This window comes from Jaculus jaculus, chromosome 3 (assembly GCF_020740685.1).
Source record: "Jaculus jaculus isolate mJacJac1 chromosome 3, mJacJac1.mat.Y.cur, whole genome shotgun sequence".
NCBI lineage: Eukaryota > Metazoa > Chordata > Mammalia > Rodentia > Dipodidae > Jaculus > Jaculus jaculus.
The window spans coordinates 66,612,369-66,637,404 of record NC_059104.1 but is presented as its reverse complement, the minus strand read 5'-3'; the positions used below and the strand labels follow the sequence as shown (position 1 = coordinate 66,637,404).

Genomic DNA, 25,036 nt, shown 5'->3' with positions numbered 1-25,036 from the left:
GACTTTTGCACATTAAGTCATATTTAAAGATCCTCATAATGCTAAGAAGCCACACCCCACCATCCTATAGCTGCCCTGTCATCTCAAAATGAAATGGAAACCCTAGGAATTACAAAGAAAGCAGAAAGATTAGTAATTTCACACATTCCATAGTGATGTATGTATTTTTACTGTTTCTCATAGATGTTTGAACAGGCTAAGATGATAAATTTAAGTTTGTATCACATCCACTGTCAATAATAAGGTAGGATCACCTCAACTTTTTACCAAAACTACAAGTGGCATTCACTGATACCCCTCTACACAAGTTTATTACAAACAGGCAGCTCTTATGAAAATTGACTCTAATTCCTAAGTAGTCATAATTGTAAAAAAAAAAAAAAAAAACACTTAAAGAGACTCATTCAGGACAATCAATTTTTCTCTGGTTGTGTACCTCCTCTCAGATATGCATCATATGCCTCATAGCTTTGCTAATTCTTTCCTTCCACTTCTGCAGTATTGCTCTCATACAGAACCGTTGCCAGCAGTGTCCTGAAACGCTCCCAACTTGTCTTAGTTCATCAGTGCCAAGAAGCAATTCCCAAGCCCCGGCACTCTTTTAGTAGTACTGTTACACATTCCATTGGTAGTGCAACCTGTTGGGCCCTTGCACAAGGCACAAATGCAGTAAGAAACAGTATTTTCTTTCAAGGAACCTATCTTTCCACTAGATGAAGAAAAGGTGCCCTGTACTCACAGTCATGAACAAAGACAGCTCTGGAGGCCATCCCTAAGTCTTCTCTAGAATCAAGATAATGGAAATGAGAAAGACAGCGCCTGGAGTCATTACAACTCAAGAAACTTGTAGTGGCTGGAAAGATGGCTTAACAGTTAAGGCGCTTGCCTGCAAAGCCAAAGAACCTTGGTTCAATTCCCCAGGACATGCATAAGCGAGATGCACAAGGTGGCGCATGCATGTGGAGTTTGTTTGCAGTGCTGGAAGCCTTGACGTGCCTACTCATTCTCAATCTCTCCCTCCCACTTTCAAATAAATAAATAATTTTTTTTTAAAAAAGAAACTTGTGGGCTGGAGAGATTGCTTAGTGGTTTAAGCGCTTGCCTGTGAAGCCCAAGGATCCCAGTTGGAGGCCCAATTCCCCAGTACCCACGTAAGCCAGATGCACAAGGGGGTGCATGCATCTGGAGTTCACTTGCAGTGGCTGGAGGCCCTGATGTGCCCATTCTCTCGCTCTCCCTCCCTCCCTCTCCCTCTCCCTCTCTTTCTCTGACTGTATGTTGCTCTCAAATAATAATTTTTTAAAAAAGAAAAGAAATTTATAGTAAATAAAGGTCATGACTGACTTAGCCTTTGTTAACATCTGACATGCACTACTTGATCCTCAACCAGTCACATACCAACTCAAAAGAACTGAGCTCACTGCCACTATTGGGGTCATTTAGTGGCTGACTTCTTTTGGTCATAAAGATATCAAGGCTTAATGGGATTCACTGACTCTGCTACCAAAGCTAAGACTTTTGCATGAAATCCACAGTGAAATAAACCATATATGTCCAAAATGCCTAAAAATCCTTGCACTTGGAAAGATGCAAAGACCCATCCAAGCTGATCACGCCAAGAAAATACAGCAGAACATCTAAGTCCTAATTCCAACCCCCAACACTAACAGCTCAATGTGGATCCTTAACACAGAAGGAATGCTAAAAGTTAACAGTAGAAGGGGCTAGAGAGATGGCTTAGCAATGAAGGGGCTTGCCTACAAAGCCTAAGGACCTAGGTTCTAGTTCCCAGAACCCATGCAAAGACAAATGCAAAAAGTGACACATGCATACGGAGCTTATTTGCAGTGGCAGGAGGCCCTAGCACACCCATACTCACTCTCTCTGGGTCTGCCTCTTCCCCCACCCCTTAAATAAAGAAAACTTTAAAAAAATGTTAAAGTTAACTGAACAAGTAAACAAATATATCACCATGTGCCCTGGCCTCAGTTCTGGTTATTCCTAGCTGCCAACTGCATGTGACAGGAAACCACTGACCCTTTATGTGGTACTTCCAGGAAACTTTCCTAGGAACAAATGCAATGTTAAAGTTAGCAAATGTGTCCTCACTGTGGCCACGGCCACTGATCTTCCTCTGCCTGTCGCCTTTTCTTCCTTCCTCCCTTTCTTTTTGCAACCATTTGTTTTGTATCACCCATGAGTCCTTTATCTAGATGCTTGATTGGCAATAAATATGTCCCATGTCCACGTCCTGGTGTAAGGTGTTGTGAAAAGAATGCATGAAGCTTTTAAGGTGACCAATTTGAAAATGAAAGGTGAAAAATGAGCTTTAATGGACTAATTTCTTGCTCAACTGTGGCCTCCTTCGTCCAAAAAAAGTCTAAAAACAGACACCTATATGGCACAACCAAATCTATATGCAAGGTTTATATTTTAAGAGAAAAAAATTTCAAAGATTAGAATCACAGTCTTTGTGATTATTTCTTCCACTGGAAAGGATTTCTTAGTGTTGAGATTATATTTGCTATATGAATGTACTCAGGGAGGCAACAATATTCATTTTCCTCACTAGAAAACCCAGTTACAACCAAAAGAAAGACAGATATAAAGCACTTTCAAGATATTATTTCTACAAAATTTTGGCAAGTTGCAGAAAAACTGAAGGCATTCTTATGAACAGAAGAAATATAAGTATTAAATGTTTTTAAACATCTTACTTACAAGTAGATTCTAATGGTTTTTAAATAAATGTTAGAAATTCTACAAAGCCATTTCTACTCATTCCCCAAATCTTACTAATCATGACAGAAAGACATCTGTTCACTTTAAAATCTGGAAAAGTTTCCAATTACCTATGAAAACTGCAGTGCCCCTAAAGAATTACATCTTCTCAATGTCACTATTACCCTATAAATTTCCCTTCACTTTTGAGTAGTGAAGCAAATTGAGAATTCTCAGCTCTTCCATTGTTCAATTATATGAAAACAGTTTGAGGAAGGAACTTTTATAACTGACCAAAAACACTTCCACATCGGGTCCTAACTGGCACACAAATTCCACCCATATTTTATTTATAGTTCCTCTCAAGAAGATTCCCTTTTTTTCAGAACAATTGGTGCTTTATAAAATCTGCTAACAGAGTCCATGTGGACCTTCACTATGAAGTTATCAACTGGACTGGCATGTTAAAATTAAGAAGTGGAGGACTATTAAGCACAAAGAACTTACATAAACAGTCAAAGCCTTACAGAACAAAAGCATACGAAGGGGTCGCTGGGGATACAGTTCAGTTGGTAGACTACTTGCCTAGCATGCACAAAGCCCTGGGTTTGATCCCCAGCACCTCACAAACCAGGCTTGGGGGTACATGTCTGTAATTCCAGCACTTAGAAAGTGGAGGGAGGAAAATGGGCTGGAGGGATGGCTTAGCGGTTAAGGCATTTGCCTGTAAAGCCAAAGGACTTAGATTCAATTTCCCAGGACCCACGTTAGCCAGATGCACAAGGGGGTGAAAGCATCTGGAGTTCGTTTATAGTAGCTGGAAGCCCTGGCGCACCCATTCTCTCTCTCTCAATCTCCCCTCTCTCTCTCTCTCTCTCTCTCTCTCTCTCACTCTCTCTCTCTCTTTCTCTGATAAATAAATATTTTTTAAAATGTTTTATAAAAAAAGCGGAGGCAGGAAGATCAGAAGTTCAAAGTCATCCTCAAGTACAAAGCAAGTTCAAGGCCAGCCTGGGCTACTTGAGACCCTATCTCAGAAAGAGAAGAGAGAGAGGGATGAAGGGAAGAACGGGCCGGCAGGGGGAGATACAAAGCCTAACAGGAAAAAAACAGGAAGTGCAGGGGTCTGCATTATCATGGAAAAGGATCTGCACCTTGCAACAACAGCAAGACAAGCTCCGTACTCACACTCACTCACACTCTCAGAATGACACCAGTGACACTACTAGCTCAAAAACTTCACTGACCACAAGACTACAATGGCTGCAGGCTAGCTCATTAGAAACAAGAATGAGCTAAACGGTTTTTTTAAATATTTTATTTTTATTTATTTCTGAGGGCGTTGAAGAGAATGGGGGCATGCCAGGGCCTTTATCCACTGCAAATGAACTCCAGATGCATGCACCACCATGTACATCAATCTTAGGTGGGTACTGGGAAATTGAATCTGGATCCTTGGGCTTTGCAGGCAACTATCTTAACTGCTAAGCCATCTCTCCACCTGTTTTTTGTTTTTTAACTCTAAGCACGAAATGGAAGACAGGGCTAGAGATGCAGAACAATGCTGAAGCTAAGATGCCCACATCTTGTGTGACTGAGACCCATATCTTCAAGAGCCCTTTCTGAACTTCTGTCCTGGAGACTCACCAAGCCTTTGCCCAGCACTCTGCTCCACAAAACCCACTTGACCTAGCTAAGGTTGCCACTGAGAACCTCAAATTCAACAATGTAAATTGTCAAACTCAAGAGATATTTCTGAAAGAGGATTTTTTTAATTGCCTGTTATTGGGATGTTCACAGTGCACAGGTGTACAGGGAATATGGCTGTCAGCTGCCTTCTTGAAGGGAGGTCACAGAAAGATAAATCCTAAAATGTGTGAACAAGGTAAGGACACACAAACATAAATTCAGGAAAGAATGGAAGACTACTCTGGCATGCTACCATCTCTTTATTATCTACTCCACAGTGATAAACCCTGAGGAAGAATTGCTAACCCTATGGCCTACTCTACTTAGCCAAAAAGGAAGGAAGGAAGGAAGGACGGACGGACGGAAGGAAGGAAGGAAGGAAGGAAGGAAGGAAGGAAGGAAGGAAGGAAGGAAGGACGGACGGACGGACGGACGGAAGGAAGGAAGGAAGGAAGGAAGGGAAAGTATTTACATAGGGAAAAATCATCTTTTCTCCAGTAGGTACCAAATCGACATATATGGAGGAAAAAGCTAGTTGAGCATGGTTACATAGGTCTGTAACCCCAGTACTCAGGAGCCTGAGCCAGGAGGATCACCGTGAGTATGAGACCAGCCTAGTTATATAGTGAGACCCTATATAAAAAGAACCCCCCCAACAAAGAACAAAAAGAGGAAACTGTATCAATCCATCTGATAATACATTTATATATGTAATATATATGTAATATGTACTGAATATACTGAAATTATGTTGCTCAGGCTGGCCTTGAACTCCCAATGACCTCCCACCTCAGCCTCCACAGGGCTAGGATAATAGGTGTGTGCTATTATGCCTGCTAGATCCATGTAATGTTAATTGATATCTTGTTCATGGAGTTCTCCGATGGTCCTCTCTTCACAGTGATTAACATTTCTCTGATGACTTGAAAAAAGTAAATGGATGGTTGCTGCCAGCCTGAGCTAAGCTGTGTTCCACGGACTTCCTGACAGGAGTCTATAATCATGCTGCAGGTGAGCACATTAGCAACCCTCTGCTTGGCTGAGTCAACAGGACCAGGTTTTCTATAGAAGCAGTCCTTTGGGACAGACTGTGTTCGCTCTTGAAAATACAACCTCCTCTCTGCACATGGCATGGCTTTCCATTTTACCCCAGCACCTAAGACCCCCCAGGGGGAGACAAGCCGATGTTCTTCATATAGGAAAGGGAACTTTATCAGCCTTGGGTTTTCTCTGCAAAGCTGGAAGGCTGCACTCTGGCTGTATCAGTTAAAACATTGATAAATAAAGAGAATGTCTTTCACCCTCCAACAGGCAACTCCCCCAGCACGTTTTCCTGTCCTTTCAGGCACCAGTGCCACTCCCCAAGTAGTCAGCTCCCCAGACAGCTGGCATCTGAGTGCGTAATTCAGACGTTTCCAAATTCAAGCCAGCTACTGTCATTCCTGTACCAGCTCAAAGAGACTATAAGTTGTTTCAGTTCTCAAGGGAGTCCAAAGAACCAGCCTATTATTTTTGGAGGGAATTGGGAACTGAAAAAAATGAGGATAGGCTACAGAGAGTAACATGGTCCTTCTCAGTGAAATGCTAGTTCCTCCCATACATGTTTACCCAATTGCCAATCAGAGACAAGGCTTTTTCCATCTCTACACTGCCAGCCTCCAGCTGTCAGTTTCGTCTGACTTTTAATAAGATCCTCAAGCTGCTATTAATGTGTCATCCTTCTGCCTCCACGATGTGCTTAAAGCAGCAATATTTACACAAAATGGCACCCAGGCTCTGGGCCATCAGGAACACAGACCTTGTCTTCCTGGTAAGTGACTAGGGCTGGGCTGAATGGTATTAAGTCATGAGGACTTGTACCATGTGAGTACCACAAAATGCATACCCTTTCTGCTCTATGAAATGCACCAGACTCACAGGCAGGTTTCATTTTTAAGTTCACCATAGTCAGAAGAGTTGAAATGCAGGCTTCCTTTTCCACATGCACTGCATCTACCTCCCTACTGCTGCTGCAGCAGGCTGCCACACAGGCATGCACTGGTAAGGGTCCCAACAGGCTCACTAGGTTTTCCTTCCAGCCTGAGGCAAAGATTGTATTGTATGCCTTGAAATTGGCAGCCAAGCTGAAAGGGGATCCCTTTCCCATCTACACCCATGGTGGCTATGCCATGGAGCAGAAGCAGGCAGATTCACAGCTCCTGACCTCTCAGCCATCACAAATAACAGTGGCCCCGTGGAACTCCTGGGAACCACCACCTGAAACCAACCCAAGACCTGGATTTCCATCTCCTTCTTCCTCTCTTGCTACTTCTTTGGTATGTATGTCTTAGAGTCACCAGGAAGTAGCTCACTAGTGAGAAACTGTTGGCCACTTCATCCTGCAATAATGAACCAATACTTTCTCTCACTCATTTTACACAATGGTTGGTTGCTAGACAGTCATCTATCGGAATTCACTAATTCATTAATTCACAATCTCCAAGGTTCAGGGACCACTGCAAAGAGGTGACAAAATAAATGCCAATGGTTCTTTAAGTGTGGTGTAATGACACTTACCTAGGAGCTCATAAGAAATGAGAAGTACTGGGCCCTTCATAGACCTTCTACAGCAGCCCTTCAGATAGAGGGGTCCAGCAATACAGGCTTCAACAAGAACTGCCTCCACTCTATCATCACATGATAATTATGTAATTTAAGAGCATTATAATAACTAAGTTTGTCTTCTTTGGTAAAGATGCCTTCAACTATACTAACCATTTCCTAATTATAAGAATAGATATTGATCTTGCCTTTTGAAGAAAAAGAAGGTTGCACATGTCTACAAGAAAGAACTGAGACCTACTCTGAGGTCAGAGCTACTCTCCTGCAACCTAAAAGGAAAAGGCCACCATGAGTTTTACACCCCAAGAACCAAATTAAGCCAATAACCTGAGGAGCTGGGATGAGGACTCCTAGTCTTAGATGAGAACGGCCCTAGGAAACTGCTGCAATTGTGAAACCATAAACAGAGGACCTAATCAAGCTGTCCCAGATTCTCAGCCCACTGAAATGCAGAGACAACAAATGTGTGTTGTTTTAAACCATTTAAACCATTCCTAACTTTGAATCTTCAATGTCTCTCAAATGCTCATGTGGTAAAGGTATCGTCACCAACCTGTGGTGCCATTAGGCGGTGGTTGAACCTTCAAGGGATGGAGCCTAGGGAGAGGAAGTTGGGCTACTAAGGGTAAAGACCTTTTCTCTGCCCAGGTTCTTGACAAAATGTGCCACCTTGCCTGTGGCCCGCAAGCAATGGCAGCAACTGACAATGAACCAAAACTCCTGAACTTACATGTAAGCCAAAATACACTTTTCTTTTTTATGACTTGTATTTTGTCACAGTAATAGAAAGCTGACCAACACAGCTTATAGTAATTTTTTAGCACTGCACTGGGATGGTGGAGACAAATGAATATAAAAAAGAGCAGTACAAAAGGCTGACCATGAGAAAAAGAAAAATAAGAAGTTCTGTGAGAACTAATGTTGGCCACGTAAAGCTGAGAACATCTGAGAAGAAGTAGCATGATTCCCCAACCTCTCCAAGGGCATCAAAGTTGATGCCATTTAAAAATAAGAGCTCCAGGCTAGAGATATGGCTTAGAAGTTAAGGCACTTGCCTGCAAAGCCTAAGGACCCATGTTTGACTCTCCAGATGCCACGTTAGCCAGACACACAAAGGTGAGGCAAGCACAAGCTCGCACATGACCACTAGGTGGTGCAAGCATCTGGAATTCAATTGCAGTGGCTAAGGCCCTGGAGCACCCATTCCCATTCTCATTCTCTCTCTTTCTCTCAAAATTAAAAAAAAAAAAAAAAAAAAAATTTAGAGCTCCTCAAAACTGAAGGAGATTATAGCATGCCCACTAAGGCTCAAGGAATATTAGGAAAGAGCAGGTAGAAAGATTGTAAGAGCCACAGGGTAGGAAGATGTATCCTAAGACATTGTCCCCCAGCACTGAGATTGACTGGTACATTCAGGACCCCACAGTGAATACTAACAACCCCACTGAGGAGGGCCCTCAGTGCAATGGGGGTAGGGGAGAGGAGATATCAGAATGCAACCCAACGGGAATCTGACCAATATGCAATATATTCATAGTGGAAAGTTCATTAATAATAAAACTTTCCTTTTTTATTTTTTTTCTTTCCTTTTTCCAAGATAGGGTTTCACTCTAGCCAGGCTGATATAGCGCTCTTTTTGTAGTCCCAGGCTGGACTCCCAACTCACAGAGATCCTCCTACCTCTGCTGCCCAAGTTCTGGGATAAAGGCATGTGCCACCACGCCTGGCTATAATAAACTTAAAAAATAAAATAAAATTCTAACTGACATAGCAAAGGACCTCAAAATATAAACAGGCAATCAGCATAAAGGATGCAATTATTTCTGTTGAGGTTCAGCAGTAAATGACTAACCAGTCTGGACAACATGCATCAGAAGGAGAAATGCTTATATTGTTTCATGGGAAATTATACCAAGTTTTCTGCTAACAGCCTGCATCTTATAGATAAGACTGGAAGAATCATTCTTACCTAAGGGCCTCTGTAATGGGAACACTAGTATTTAAATGTGCTATAATGCAAGAGAATCAAAGTATTCTGAAGTTTTTTGTTTCTCTGATTTAGAGTGGCTGTCCTATAATTTATATGAACACAAGGTCCATGGCAAATGTCTAATCCAGCTGCCTTTCCCTTGGTTGCAGGAATGCCTCAAAGCTGCCACTTTCTTTGGCCGTAAGAGAGTATGTTTAAGGAATGCCAATGTTTGTCCAGGCAGAACATGGGGAGGTAAATCCACTGCCAAAAATAAACATACATTCCAAAGTCAATTATTAGTCACTTTCAGCACTACAGCATTTGTATCACCCTTGCCAGGGCTTTTTCCTTGATTACAGTCATTCCTGCTCCCTCTGAATTTGACAAAACCTCCCATTTCTTTCACTTATTGCAGCCAAGAACTTCTTATTCTTACATGTATTTCAGGAAAAATGAGAGAGAGAAAAATGTTGTACCTAAATATAAATTGGGTAATGTTTATCATTCAGTTCCATCTGAGTTCATCCCATGAGCGTCCCATGATCAGTGGATCACCAACTATTTTCAACCCTGCCCAGGAGGTGTTGCTGATATCTATCAATGCACAAACTCCATGCAAAGCTCTGAAAGAGCTGCCATAAGAGCTTTTGAAGTCAGTTTGGCTATCAACTCCAGTCATTATCAACTGCCCAAACATAAAGACAGAGAGGTACAGGCTTGTTTTTATTTTGTTTTTGTTTTTGTTTTTGTTTTTGCATGTGAGTGTGTTGTGCATGTGTGGTGTGTGGCCCTTACAGTGCCACATGTGATCACCTATAGAGGCTGGAGTGGAACAAGGAATGAAGTGTTCCATCACTCCTCACCTAATCTTGTTTTGAGCTGGAGAGTCCCTTCACTACTTCCAAGGCTTGTGGGCCTCTGCAGATTCTTGGGTCTCTGCTCTCCTATGAAACTGGGATTATGAGCATGCAAGGTGTGGGATCTGGAGGTTTGAACTTAGCAGTTCCAGGCCCCCTCAGGCCCTGAGGTTTGCACAGGAAGTGCACCTAATGACTGAGCCATTTCTCCAGCTCCTTTAAAAAAATGTATTTGTGGGCTGGAGAGATGGCTTAGCGGTTAACCGCTTGCCTGTGAAGCCTAAGGACCCCGGTTTGAGGCTCGGTTCCCCAGGTCCCACGTTAGCCAGATGCACAAGGGGGCGCACGCGTCTGGAGTTCGTTTGCAGAGGCTGGAAGCCCTGGCGCGCCCATTCTCTCTCTCTCCCTCTATCTGTCTTTCTCTCTGTGTCTGTCACTCTCACATAAATAAATAAATAAATAAATAAATAAATAAATAAATAAATAAATAAATAAATAAATAAAAATGTATTTGTTTTCACATGTGTGTGGGGATGTATGTATATGTATGGGTGTGCAAGGGGCACTTGCCTTTGCAACCAAATGCTTGCACCATTGTTTTGCATCTGGCTTAAGTGGGCAGCTGAGGAACTGAACCCAGGCAGGCATATTTTGCAAGTAAGTGCCTTTAACCATCATCCCAGCAGACATGCATAGTTTTTAATTTTTCAGGTTTATGCTAGTGTCGTATATGCTCCCACTTGGAGAATCCGTTTATGCATAAAATCATATAACAAAGACAGCCCTCCCAAGCCCAGACAACAAAGTCATAGTCCGAGATGTCCATTTATGTAAATATGTTCACATCTTATGGTTCTCTGACTCCAAGCCATGTAACAGGTTACCCTCACCAATTTTAGGGGCACATATGCAGAGAAAAGGGTCCTTTGTAGGGGCGATAGTGGCAGAGACTCATGGCAGAGCCCTTTCAGCTGGACTTAGAAAGCAGAAATGGAGAGAAGAGCAGACCCTAATAAGGATTTCCACCTGGTTCTTATTTATCATCCAGGTTTTGGTTATTGTTTCTTCATTTATTTCACTATTAATTAGCCAAAATAACCTGCTATTCTAATATCTAAGAGCGTACTTCTTTTTTTATTTTTATTTATTTATTTGAGAGTGACAGACTGAGAGAGAAAGAGGCAGAGAGAGAAACAGAGAGAGAGACAGAGAGAAAATGGGCACAGTACCAGGGCCTCCAGCCACTGAAACAAACTTCAGATGCATGCACCACCTTGAACATCTGGCTTACATGGGTCCTGGGGAATCAAGCCTCAAACCGTGGTCCTCAGGCTTCACAGGCAAGTGCTTAAGCACTAAACCATCATCTCTCCAGCCCCTAAAAATGTACTTCTAAGTCTTTCATGGAATCCTCATCTAAAGACAGGGATGAAGCAGCATCTCTATTTTCACCACTTCCAAAAAGAATTCTGGGGCTGGAGGGATGGCTTAGTGATTAAGGCGTTTGCCTGGAAAGCCAAAGAACCCTAGTTCGATTCCCCAGGACCCATGCTAGCCAGATGCAAGTGTCTGGAGTTCGTTTGCAGTGTCTGGAAGCCCTGGCACACCCATTCTTTCTTTCTCTCTCTCTCCTTCTCTCTCTCTCTCTTCTCTGTCAAATACACAAATAAATAATAAATAAAATAAAATAAATTTAAAAGAATTCTGCTAGCTGAATGCATCAAAGGTAAGGAAAGAAAGAAGAAGAGCCACTTATCTTACATACCAAAACAGAAGAAAAATCTGAAGTAAGCCCAGGCACTGAAAGTGAGCAAGTGAGTGCTTATCATCAGTTTTACATTGCGTGGGTTGATTTTTTTTACAGACCTTTTAAAGCATCAAAGTTTGTTTACTTTCCTTTTATAAGCCTTAAGAGTATGTACATAATAGCTTATATATTTCAAGAAAGAATAACTGAGATGGAAATTCTTCAAAATAGGGGGGAGCTGGAGAAATGGCTCAGCGGTTAACGCACTTGCCTCCAAAGCCAAAGGACCCAGGTTCAATTCCCCAGTATCCACCTAAGCCAGATACACAAGGTGGCACATGCATCTGGAATTTGTTTTCAGTGGCTGAAGGCCCTGACACAACTATTCTCTCCCTCTCAATCTCTCTTCCTCTTTCTCTCTAATAAATAAATAAAACATACTTTTATAAAAGCAGGGGGTATACATTCAATTATTTTAAGTCTGCAAATGGATGAGGGGAAAAGCTGCCTTGCTCTTCAGTCAGCCAACCTCCCTGCAACAAACAATGTCACCATGTTTTCCCTTACATGTCACTTTTCACCTTATGTTGTCACGCCTCTCTAGGTTTTTCTTCCACATGATGAACTGGATGCTCCACAAAGCAGACATCATATTTTCTTCAGGAATTCAGTACATGGAGCCTAACAACAATTCACTCCATCATTCCACCATTAATTAATGGCTTTATTGACCTCAAGTATCTACTAAGCTCCTACCACAGGTTGCACACTCTCCTAGGCACCAAAGTTTAACAGTAACAAGGAAGAACAATACAGAAGTAAGCAAACAGTTATAGCAAATTTGACTGGGGGCTTCTCGTATGCCATCACTGCTCAGCATTCCTGGCATATTCAATACCCAAAAGCTCTCTAGAGTCCTTTACCACTGTTTGACAAATGAAAACACTAAAGCACAGTGATGTTAGGCAACTTACCCAAGGTCACATGGCCAGCACATGAAGGAACAGGAACACTAACCCAGGTGAGTCAGCTCCACATTGTGAGGATGAACATCCAACCAGACTCAGTTTATGGGAGGAACAGGTTTTATTTCAAGCTTACAACTCCAGAGGACATCCCTCATTGGCAGAAGCAGCTGGTTCCCTTATACAGATCCAAACAGAAAAAGCACCAAACAGCCAGTACCATCAGCAAGGACATATGTCATAGTGCTGCTCTCTCCACACCTTTGGGCTGGAATTCAGATCCAACCACCCCCGCCACAAATACACATCAGGACTGGGCTCTAACATTTGCTCCCAGTGACAATTCCTCCCCCCAGCAGGGATCTATTGGTTAGGGGCTAAAGTTGAAAACTCAATTTTAATAAAACATCTCAGTCTATGGGGCCATATATTTACATTATCACATTTAAAGTACCACACCAGACAAGGAGAGCCAAGCCACTGAGCATTCTGCTATACTGAACATAGCCGACATTATGCAACAAGAAGGGGCAAGTTGTGAACAGTTTACGTATCCTGGACAATATTGTTAGATGGACTAACATAGCACATAGTCTATGGACTAACATAGCACATAGTCTATCAATTGTGGATATAAATGCAGAATTTATTAAATAATGTCTCAAATAATGTCTCAGTCCTTCTCACTATCTTCTGCATGATCTCGTAAGTTATAATTTTGTTACACTTTCCTCATTAGGCACTATAACAGAAATAAAGGTTGTAAATGTCTTTCTAAACTATCCCCTGTTTCTTAAAAAATCACTTGAGGTATTTATATGGCACATGCAGAATCTGCTTTGGGATGACTCTACTCGCCAGTCAACATCTATTTTTCTCTTTCACTCACTCATTTTTACTCTTCATCAAGCAAGAGCTGAGACCCCATGCCATAAGACAGGATGTAGTCCAAATTAAAGTCATAGAGCTTAAAGATCTGCCACAAACGTCCCAGGATGGTTCAAGTACAATGATAATGTATCTGGTCACATGACTATAGCAGCTTCAGAGGCTCTGTGCCTGTTTTTCAAGCAACCTAGAACAGAAAAGCAAAGCCCTCTCTTCAAAGAGAGTGAGCTCCAAGATGGCTACACAGCCAGAAAGCAGGAAGACCCAAGCAGCACCTGGGGTGGGCTACAAAGAGCAAGAGGGGTTAGGGAATGGCCTCACCCCTGAGCTGACAGACCAAGGCAATAGTGGGATAGCTGTATCAACTAACAGTCATGTTCCCAGACTAGTAGTAGAGATACGTGCAGGTCCTAGATAGGCAGGGGTTGGGAACAGTGGGACCCTTCTTCTCCAAAAATAGCTCCCCTTGTGGGGGCATCAGAATCCAAAACAGCAACCACAATGTCTCCCTTCCTCCTTCCTCGCCTCCCCCACCCCCACCCCACAATACAAGCCAAGGGTCATGTACTTAGAATGTAATAATTTTGATTATAACAGCAACCCAATGAAAATGTACTATTATTTTCATTTTTTAGGTAATAAATCAAAGAATCAGAAAGGTGCATGAATTGCCCCAAATCATCCAATTAATAAGTGACAGAGCCAGAATCTGCTCTTGAGCTGTGGAACTCTAAACCCATTACGCAGGCTGTGATAGTTTTAAACCTAAGATTGGTCACAGCCTGAAAAGCAAAGAAGCCAGTGTGCGTGTAGAGCACTTGTCTTTTCTTCACCCAGGGAGAGCTTTCACACCACATACAGTGCTATAAAGCTCTGTAGTTTTGAAAGTGGTATATGTGGCGGCCTGAATATATTATATTATATATATTATATTATATATATTATATTATATATATTATATTATATTATATTATATTATATTATATATCATACATACACACATATCAGGTTGCAGATACCACTGACAACTGTTCTCTTTGCACACAACCCCTCAGTAGAAACACTCTGCTGATAAAAATGAAGACGGGGACCTATTCTAACTACCTTGGCAGATTTGTCCTTTAATCGTGCTAAGGTACTTGTGCTAACAGCCAAGCTGTGTCACCAACAAGATGTGAAGGCAGTTAACTAGAAGTGTTTCAGTCATCAAAATTCCTACATATTGTAACATTATTTTTAGAACACAAAGGATTTCCTTTTTGTAGGTGTGTTTTTTATCTTGTAATTCACCCTTATGGACAAACTCTAAGGTGACCTGCAATGGTCAACAATCTTCTGATGGAAAGGCCCAGGACAATTCACCCTTATCATTTAGTTCTGCAATTACAAGGGCAGAAAAATCCAGAGGTAAAGATGGCCTGCTAGAGAAAGCTCAAAATAAAGCAATCTAAAAATCTAAAAAGGGAAACCAAATTATCTTCTCCCCTCCGTTCATTTTTGATACTCCTCCACTATAGTAAAAGGATAAAGAAAATCTTCCCAGAGATGATGAATGTCTGTGGCTGCTGTGTATGTTCCATTACTTCATATTTCATCATTATTTTTGTACTGTTTCTCCTAAAAAGCCAACACACTTCATGGACTCTGCTATTTCCTACTAAACTATGCCTTCTAGGCCAATGCTTTCAACAGAATAAAAGGAGACTTTGTGTTTTCAACCAAACTACAACTAACTGAAAATTGTCACTAATATCCAGCCCCCTACCAGGCCCTGCAGAGACTGAAGAATGAAGAGTTCCTCTGGCACAAGTAAGGTGTCCCTTGGGGCAGAAGCTCTGGTTTAATTTGGATCTCTCCTCTCATCAGCTCTGTAAACTTGAGCTATTTAAACTGAGCCTCTGGAGCCCTAGAACTCTATCTCTGAGCACTAGGTCAAGGGCTAGGCTAGGCTAGGCCACCTTTACATGCCTCAGAAAGCCAATGTCCCTCCTCTCTGCCATCAAGCAGTTACAAGGGCTCAGTGAAGTAGTCAAACTGCATTGGAATCACCATGGTCACTTCTCTCTGCCTCAATTCTTTAATCTTAAAAATGGGGAGAAAATGTATACCTACCTCCAAGATTATTTGAAGAGCTAGATGTGAAAAGAAACAAAGTAGAGAGTATAATACCTGACTCAACAAATAAAAGAAGCTCTTCCAGCATGATGATTATTAGCCAGAGAAGAGAGGCAGGAAGTTAAACAACAACTGAACTGGCTGCTGGCACCATGGATGGGCTGAGCTGGGAGAGGCAGGCTGAGCACCACAGAAGGCAGAAAGGCTGGGTTTCTGAGACAGGAAAGCTGAAGGCTTTGTTGTTTCGTTTTTCTGTTCTATTTTATTTGACAAGTGCAGTGACAGAAGGAAAGGTATGGTGAAAGGAGCAGCGGAGGCCCTTAACCTGAAATCTATGAGGGCATTAAAGAGAACAGCAGCTGGAGCCATGAAGGCCCTTGAGGAAGGGAACAGGAAACCCCAGTAGGATAAGCAGGGTGGCGCCAGATTCCAGAGGCCCTAGAGACCCACTGCTAGGCAGCTAAGCCTGGGTGGGCCAGCAAGAGAGAGCAAAGGGAGGAGCATGGCAGGGAGTGCAGGAACACAGCTGTGATTTAGAGGTTTGAAAGGAATGGGACACATGGTCCATGGACTAAAGGATCCAACCAGCACTCTACTTTCCCCACCACAGGGTAGTTTGCAGTGACAGTGTGGTGAAAAAGGTGGTCCAAATGTCAAACAACTGGGGTACAAACTCTGCCTCCCTAACTTTTGTATAACCCTAAGCAAGGTGCTTAGCATCTATCAGCCTCTAAATTGTACATGTAAGAAAATTTAAGACAAATGATACCTATTGCACAAGCTGAAGAGGCATGACATGGCTGGAGAGATGGCTTAGTGGTTAAGGCACCCACATGCAAAGCCTAAGAAACCAGGTTTAATTCCCCAGGACCCATGTAAGCCAAATGCACAAGGTAAAGCATGCATCTGGAATTCGTTTGCAGTTGCTTAGATGCCCTGGCACACCCATTCATTCTCTCTCTCTCTTTCTCTTTCTCTCTCCCTCCCTCCCCCCATTCTCTCTCACACACAAATAAATAAATAATAAAAAACAAAAAATAAGAGGCACGACAGATGCTCTGGAGCCTTATCTGTGTCAGCTATCATCATCCCAATGGCCACAGGAAACTGGCTCAGCATCATCATTTAGGAGCAGAATTAGAAGGCTACATGAACAAGGTTTCAGAAAGTTAATAAGCTATTTCAACATAGAGAAAATGAAGATCAAAGAACTTGACTTGCCCTTTCAAACAGAAGTGAAAGCCATGTGTGTGTGTGTGTGTGTGTGTGTGTGTGTGTGTGTGTGTCCACTCTCATCTCCCACCTTGTCCGAGAGCGGGCTTCTCTTCTGACTGACATCATCAGACCAGCTGGCATGCGAGTGAGCTTCAGGGTTCCTACTGCTGTAGGTGTAGGTACATTTGGGATTATAGCAGTGACACTATGGTTAGGCCTACAGAGCAAGTGCTTTTAATCACTGAACCCTTTATCCAGCCCCATGATACTCACTTTTTAAAGAGCTTGTCAACTGGGAATCAGCAACAGGCAGAGGGCTAAAATGGTCCTGGAAATGTTCAGTTATTTAAAGTTGGATAGTATGTGCATCAGTCTATTTTTAGCATACTTTAGAAAGATATGATTTACATACAATAAAATGTACACATTGTAAATATGGAGTTCTGACAAAATGTGTTGACCTGCATCCTCATTATTTTACACAAGACTGTTGCAGTTACCTTCACATTGCAGGACAAACATCTGACCAGAATCAGTTTATGGGAGTAAAGGGTTTATTTCAAGCTTGCAGAGTACAAGGGAAACACCACCAATGGAAAAAGAATCTGACTCATTCCCACAGACTCATAGCAGAGAGATACCACCAAAGAGCCAGCAAACAGCCACAGCACCAACTGCTCTGAACACACCTTAGGGCTGGACTTACGATACACCCCCAGTGACACACCCTCCAGCACAGTCCTGGAAACTCAAGTTGCCAGCTTAACCAAAAATACCTCAGGCTACATTTCTATTCAAACTACTACAAAGACAAACAACATTCTCTTAGCTGGGCATGCTGGTTAACAGGCCTGTTGTAATCACAGCACTTGGGAAAGCTGAAGAAGGATAACAAGTTCAAGGCAAGCATGAGCTCCACAGTAATGCCTTATTTCTAAATAAATAAACAATGATTTAAAAAAATCCCTCATCCCCTTTACCTTGCAAGGCAATCGCCTCCTAACTTCTAGTCCTAACTTTTATTTTCTGTCCCTATGTCTCTTTTATTATTGATACTTATGTCTATATTGTACATATACTTCTATGTGCTTAGTATTTCACAAGTTTAAAATTACTGCTATAGTTTGCCAGCTAAAATTACAAACAAATGACAAATGCCTTACCAAAAGGATTTCTTGGCATAAAAGTTGCAACTAAAAGCCAGCCAAGTATTGAAATTCCTTCAAAGAACAGCAGTATTGGCAGCTGACAAAGACAAGCAAGATACAATGAACTAATTCAGGACGTGATCTAACAAGACAAGCTGGAGACATGAACTTCCCTTTTCTCCATTTCAATTTAGTCTCAAAAAAATGTGTCTATCATCTTGCATGCCCTTTATGCATGGATGACTACAGAATTTACCCAAATCAAGATGTGTGAGACTAGAGCAAATACTATAAACTGACTTCCAGAGGTGACTTGCATTAACCACAATATAACTTACAAGCAACATCTGTGGCATGTCTGATGATGTCCACAGTGATCTAGTGTTCTCTCAGAAAGGGAAAGACTGTCACAGACCTACACAAAGTGATCTGACTTTTTGAAGTCTTCTTATCCAAAGGTGATGGAGCCTGTCCAACAAAGTCCCTCGTGTGGTGTTAAAAGATTACAGTAAGCCCAAGGAAAGTGGAATCTGAGTCACCAGGGAGAAGTCACTTTAGAAATGCATTAGCTGCCTAATTATGAACACTCTTAGCCAGATTATTACTGACCTTCTCACTCTCCTTCCTCATAGGCAGACACTGTGGACTCTCAGGCATTAGGCACATTACCTCAGTACTCTAACTGTACAAATTTCACATTGAGCTCCCCAGGCTTCATTAACATACTGATTCAAGGAAGTAGCCTGGAGTAGAAAGGTGGAGATGGGGCAAAATCAAGTTCTCACAGCTGCCAAGTTCCTAAAATAGGTCATCCTTAGGCACATTCCACTTATAAAATTATAGCATAATACCCCCTACAGTACTGTACAAGTACCAGAAAGCTGCAATTGTAAATATCTGAATAAGCCACAGCTAATATGAAGTTAATTTTGATTTAGCTGGGCTTTCTAAAGAAAAAAAAAAAACCTACAACTGTCTTATTGCATTCAGAAATTATCATCCATCCTTATGAAAGAACTACACAAAGGGAGATATAGTTACTTTAAATGCCTTTAGATTAGATTCACATTTCACCTCTGCAAACATTTTGGTGTTTACAGTGGTGAGGATCAAACTCAGAGTTTCATGCATACTTAACAAGTACTCGACTGTAAGCTACACCTCCAGCCCCATGTGTACACTTTTTCTTTTTGACAGTAGTATGGATTGAACCTAGGACTTCACATGCTAAGAAAATACGCTTAACCACATCCCTAGCCCTCTATAGTGGCTTGATTCAGATGCCCCCCATAAACTTAGGTGTTCTTAATGCTAGGTTCCCAGCTGATGGAGATTTGGAAATTAATGCCGCCTGGAGGAAGCATATTATTGGGGGTGGGCTTCAGGGTGTTATAGCCAGTTTTCCCTTGCCAGTGTTTGGCACACTCTTCTGTTCCTGTCATCCACCTTATGTTGGCCAGGGGGTGATGTCCTCCCTCTGCTCATGCCACCATTTTCCCTGCTATCATGGAGATTCCACCTCAAGCCTGTAAGCCAAAATAAACCTCTTTTTTTTCCCACAACCTGCTCTTGGTTGGGTGATTTCCACCAGCAATACGAACCTGACTGCAACAGTAAAGTGGTACCAAGGAGTGGGATTGCTACTAGACACCTGATGGTGTGGCATTGGCCTTTTGGAGCTGATTTTCAAGAGGACTGTGGAAGGATTTGAAACCTTAGCTGAAGAGACACCTTGCAGTGCTATAAGTACAGCTTGATGGGCTGTTCTGGTCAGAGTTGAAAGACCTGAATGCAGTAAGAACTATGGACTGTGAGGTTTGGCTTATGACGGTGAGAAAAAGCTTTGCTTGGACTGAGCTAGAAGTAGTTTGAGAGGCTTGCTGTTATGGCTGTGACCTGAGAAGTTGTGCAGGGTTGTACTGCATAGAAATGGACTAGTGTGAGCAGAGGAATATGACACAGAAAAAATGAAGTCTTTGGCCTAAACTGATGCCCATTCAGCTGCAAACTGTTTGAGAGATTATGAACTTTGAGATTGGGCTAGCTAGCCTGCACTGGGGCAACAGGAAGAATGTAGACTCTTTTGAAGGGGCCTGAGTGCTCAAGAAGTATCCGAATCTTCAAAGTCTGCATTATTCCCCACTAGATTAACAAACTGGCATCCCACCTAATATTGTGAAGAATAAGAAATGCAGGAAAGGAAGGGTCATTGAGTTTGCAACACAGTCTTGTGTTCTGGAAATGGCCATGGGTAGTGTGAAGGAGGTTTCCTGGATGCCTGCATGGAGACCCCATGGGGCCATGAGGATGAACCATGGATTGCTATAGAAACACACTGGAGATGCTGGGAACAGGAGATGGCTGCTAAGGAAAGCTGCTGGCCCTGATGAAGTTTTCCGGGACTGTGAATAGCCTAGCTGGAGGGGCAGAATTGGAATTCCAGAAACTTGCTGCTGGTTAGAATTGTCAGACTTGGAGATTTGTCATTGGCTAGAGTTGTTGGACTTGAAGCTAAGAGGTTGATGTTTGCCCTTGTTTTAAATCTAGTATTGGCTGAATATTTCTTCGCTATACCCAATGCCATCTTTTGCAGTGTTAATGTTTATTCTGGGCCATTATGGGGCTGGGGGTGGATTTTTTGGTATTATGGCCCAGTTAAAAGCTCTTGGACTTATGGGGATGTTTAAACATCATTGGAATTGATCAAAACTATGGGGACTTTTAAAGTTGGATGAATGCATTGCATTTTACATCATGTATGGTTATCAGTTTATGGGAGCCAGGGGTGGAATGTAGTGATTTGATTCAGGTGTCCCTCATAAACTTAGGTCTTCTGAATACTAGGTTCCCAGCTGATGGAGATTTGGGAATTAACACCTCCAGGAGGCAGTGTATTGTAAGGGGTGGGCTTATGGGTGTTATAGCCAGCTTCCCCTTGCCAGTGTTTGGCACACTCTCCTGTTCCTGTTGTTCACCTTATGTGGGCCAGGGGGTGATGTTCACCCTCTGCTCATGCCATCGTTTTCCCTTGCCATTGTGGAGCTTCCCCTTGAGCCTATAAGCCAAAATAAACCTCTTTTCCCACAAGCTGCTCTTGGTTGGGTGATTTCTACCAGCAATGTGAGCCTGACTGCAACACCCTCCATTTCACTTTTAAAAAATTTATTTATTTATTTATTTGACAGAGAGAGGGAGAGACAGAGAGAGAGAGAGACTATGGGTGTGCCAGGGCCTCCAGCCACTGCAAACAAACTCCAAACGCATGCACCCTCTTGTGCAGCTGGCTAATGTAGGTCCTGAGGAATTGAACCTGGGTCCTTTCACTTTTTATTTCGGATAGGATCTCATTAAGTTCCCGAGGCTGCCCTTGAACTCACTCTGTAGTAAAGGTGGGCCTTGAACATGCAACCTTCCTGTCTCAGCTTCTTGACTAGGTGGGATTATGGACCTACACTGCTACATCTGGCTACATATTTATCAGCTTTTAACTGCAACAATTAATGCACTAATTAAGATCCACTTTTTGAAATCAAATCAATGATCCTTGTTTACCTCACACAACAACTTTTAGAAATCAAGCACTTGTATGACAAAAAGAATATTCTAGAAAGTAAACCTCTTTATCCTTTACCCAAGTGATACTTGCCCATTTCTCACTGGAGAGAAAAAAATCTAGCAAAATGTCAATAAACTATTCAGTAAAGTTATAAATTACAAAGTCTAATAAGAAAAGTTTATAACCAAACTAAACCCCCTCATGTATAAATACATTTTTAAAACAGATTCCTTAAGCTACAAGTTATTTACTTTCACACACAACTGTTAGGAGTAGAACTAACAGCTGGCCATTAAATACAGGGAAGGCTTCTAGCTGGAATTCCTGTGGCATGACCTGGATTTGTCAGGAACTGGGGTCATATTCAGAAATGGACTCCCAACATCTCTGCTACCAAAGGACCATCTGTCACACTGCCAAGTCCCAATTCTCCTTCTCTGGTCTGTGCCTGTAGCTCTGAATAGCCTGTGATAAACAAGGATGTGCTAGGGCTTCTTCAAGAGCAGAGGTTCCAGCCTGGGCCCATCTTTACTAGCTCACAACATAGTCAAATCTCTTCCCAAGGTTGATCTGGGAACCAAATGAGAATCAGGCCCATGGACCCTGGACTCCACGTGTAATCTTGCTTAACAAATAGTGCTCCTTTCCTTAATAACATCTTCAGGGTTTTCAGTGAAGTTACTACTGGTCAACATTCAACATAAAGGCCAAATAGCAATAAAACAGTAAGGTAGGCTGGAATCTTTATAGTGACTCTGGAACTCCTGTCTCCTTGTGAACATGTTCTTGCTCCTCACAGAAGCAGCCTTTGATGTGCATTTTTGTAGGCACTGCCAAGGACATAAATAATGTCACAGATTGTCTTTGAGAGCATGAACATATGATCCATTTCTTTTCTTTCCTTTCAATCTGAAGAGTTTCTGTATCAGTGGTTGAACACGTACAGAAATGGAAAGATATATCCATGTGCTCCTGAGACCCCACTACCCTCCTTCCTAACGCCAGTCCCTAGGACAGAACAAGAGCTGGCCAAAGTCCCCTGCCACTGAATATATCACTCAGCCTAAGTATTCTACCCTCATCTTACACCAGAACCCCAAACTCATTTTTTCTATTAGACTTGCTTCCCTCAGGATTTCTTTGTCCTAGTAAAAGTCAAGTTAGGCCTAAATACTGCCAAACCAAGGAATGAATGTAAAACTCACGAAAGCTCAGAAGTGGTCCTGACTCCACCAGGCTAACAGCATAACCCAAGGAAACTTTGTCCAGTCCTACCTCCCCCATCGTGTGTGGAATAATAAATATTGCCTGCATATCCAACTTCCCAAAACTACCAGGAGAAATACACACACATGGCAAACACACACACACACAATCTGCCTGGATACTGAGATTGTTTTATTAATGATGCCACAATACTTCATGAATGTTAACCCTTCTGTGTTTTACTTATTATTTTCTAAGGACATGGTGACTTATAATGGCAAATCAGTGTCAAGCATTGACCAAAATATCTACATATACTCACACATTGACTTCTCACAATAATCCTAGGGTCACCATGGCCCATTTTTTGATGAGAAATTGAGGGCATGAAGTCCAGCCATGCCCTCTGGAGCAGAGCAAAGCCCCAGCAGCTATGAGCTCTCTAGCACTGTGCCAGTGATATGCTGACAACTTCCAACTTCTGGCTTGATTGAAGAACACTATGCCATGTGGCCCCAAGGAACCCAGGACAAAGCACAGCTATGTTACTCACACAACCTGAGCCAAGCCTGCTGGAACAGCGTGAGTCAACATAAGCAGTCAGGCTGGAAAGAGCACTTCATTTTGTTTTTATTTTTTTATTTACTTATTTTCAAAAAGAGAAAAATGGGCATTCCAGGGCCTACTGCCACTGCAAATTAATTCCAGATACATGTACTACTTTGTGCATCTGGTTTTACATGGTTATTGGGGAGCCAAACCCAGACCATCAGACTTTGCAAGCAAGTGCCTTTAACCACTGAGCAATCTCTCCAGCCCCTACTTTGGCATTTAGCAAATTACAAACCTGAACTTAGAAGCATGCAATAGCTTACCTTCGATTCTAAAATGAATCATTTGAAAGACAGCATATAAGACATTAAAAACTAGGTACAGACAAGGCATGGTAGCACATAGCACTTGAGAAGAAAGCAGGTTTGAGGTCAGCCTGGGCTACATAGTGAGATCAGTAATGAAAAAACACAGAGCAACACAAGACCACCATTAACCTAAGGGCCTGCATCTGCTAGGATGAAACAGGCCTTCCTGGGTTGGCAAGAGAACCAAACCATCAGTCACTATAGTGTTTCCAACGGAAAATGTCTTCCAAGTTCTAAATTACAAAGGTTGCAATGAAAGACCTTCGTAGCTTGCAGTTTATGAGTTTGGGGCTGCCCCACAAAGCTGTTTAATGCTTGGAATCCAATTTACAAGAGGCCCATGCATGCCCCCTAAACCACAGGCAGGAAAATCCTGAACTAACATGTTTAATCCAAAACTACTGCTGGTCTTACATCATTCTCCCCAGCTTAGGACCAGATGTGATTAAAGACTTCACAGCCTCTTTTCTTCCACTGCAGGCTGGCCGCAAGGTTGTTTTGGGTGATTGTAACCTAAGAAATGTACAGTGGAACAAAACTCTTTCCTCCATCCCAACTTAACCTCCTGGCTCCATAGAAACAACCCTTTAACATGGGACTGTGAGACGGTACCTTGGTTTAGGCACATAACTGCCCTCTATGTGACCTTGGTCAAGTGAATCAACTCTTTAGGTCTCCTCTGTGTCCTCAGCAGCTAAATGATGGGGAAATCCCAAAAGATGTTTGCTAGGTTCAATTCCCTCTTCAGGAATTGATGGAAAGGCATGGCTAGGAGTACTGAGTCTCTGCTACGGTGTGTTAGTTACTACCTTTCTTGTTGTTGTGAGCAATGCCTGGCAAGAAGCGATGTAAGGGAGGAAGGGTTTTATTTGGCTCACAGTTTGAGAGGGTACAATCCATAATAGCAGTGATGGCATGGTGGCAGGAGTGGGAGGCAGCTGGTCACCCAGTATCTGCAGTCAGGAAAAAGAGCAAGAATAGAAGTGGAGCGGGTTATAAAACCTGAAGATCTCCCCCAGCTTGGAACCAAATGCTCAAACACATGAGCTCATACAAGACATTTCACATTCAAGCCACAACACATGGTTAAAACAGAACACTTGGTAAGCATTAAATCTATTCAAGCAATAGTATGCACCAAAAAGGAGCTTGGTAATGTTAATTGTTGTTATAACCACTGTCCTCCCAGTAACCCTACTGGGGACATGTCATCATTATTGCTCAGGACTTATGTGGACAATGTGAAGGATTATAAAGAACAAAGGTAAGATTTGGACTCAGATCTTTGAAGCTAAAGAGACCCAATTTTTAACCACTGAGTTATACTGATGAAAGCCCTCTGGCTAAGACTTAAAGACTTATCTGAAAAATGGTACTTTTGTTAAGGAAAATACTGATATGTGCAAAGTACTTTCAAATGTATCATTTCTTTTCTC

The 25,036-nt window shown here is 42.2% G+C and overlaps 1 protein-coding gene across 4 annotated transcripts in view; it reads right to left on the bottom strand.

The window, feature by feature from the left end:
• Lrch1 (leucine rich repeats and calponin homology domain containing 1) overlaps nucleotides 1-25,036 on the bottom strand; it is a 211,796-nt gene that overhangs the window by 174,743 nt on the left and 12,017 nt on the right. The gene's annotated exons all lie outside the window — the stretch shown is intronic.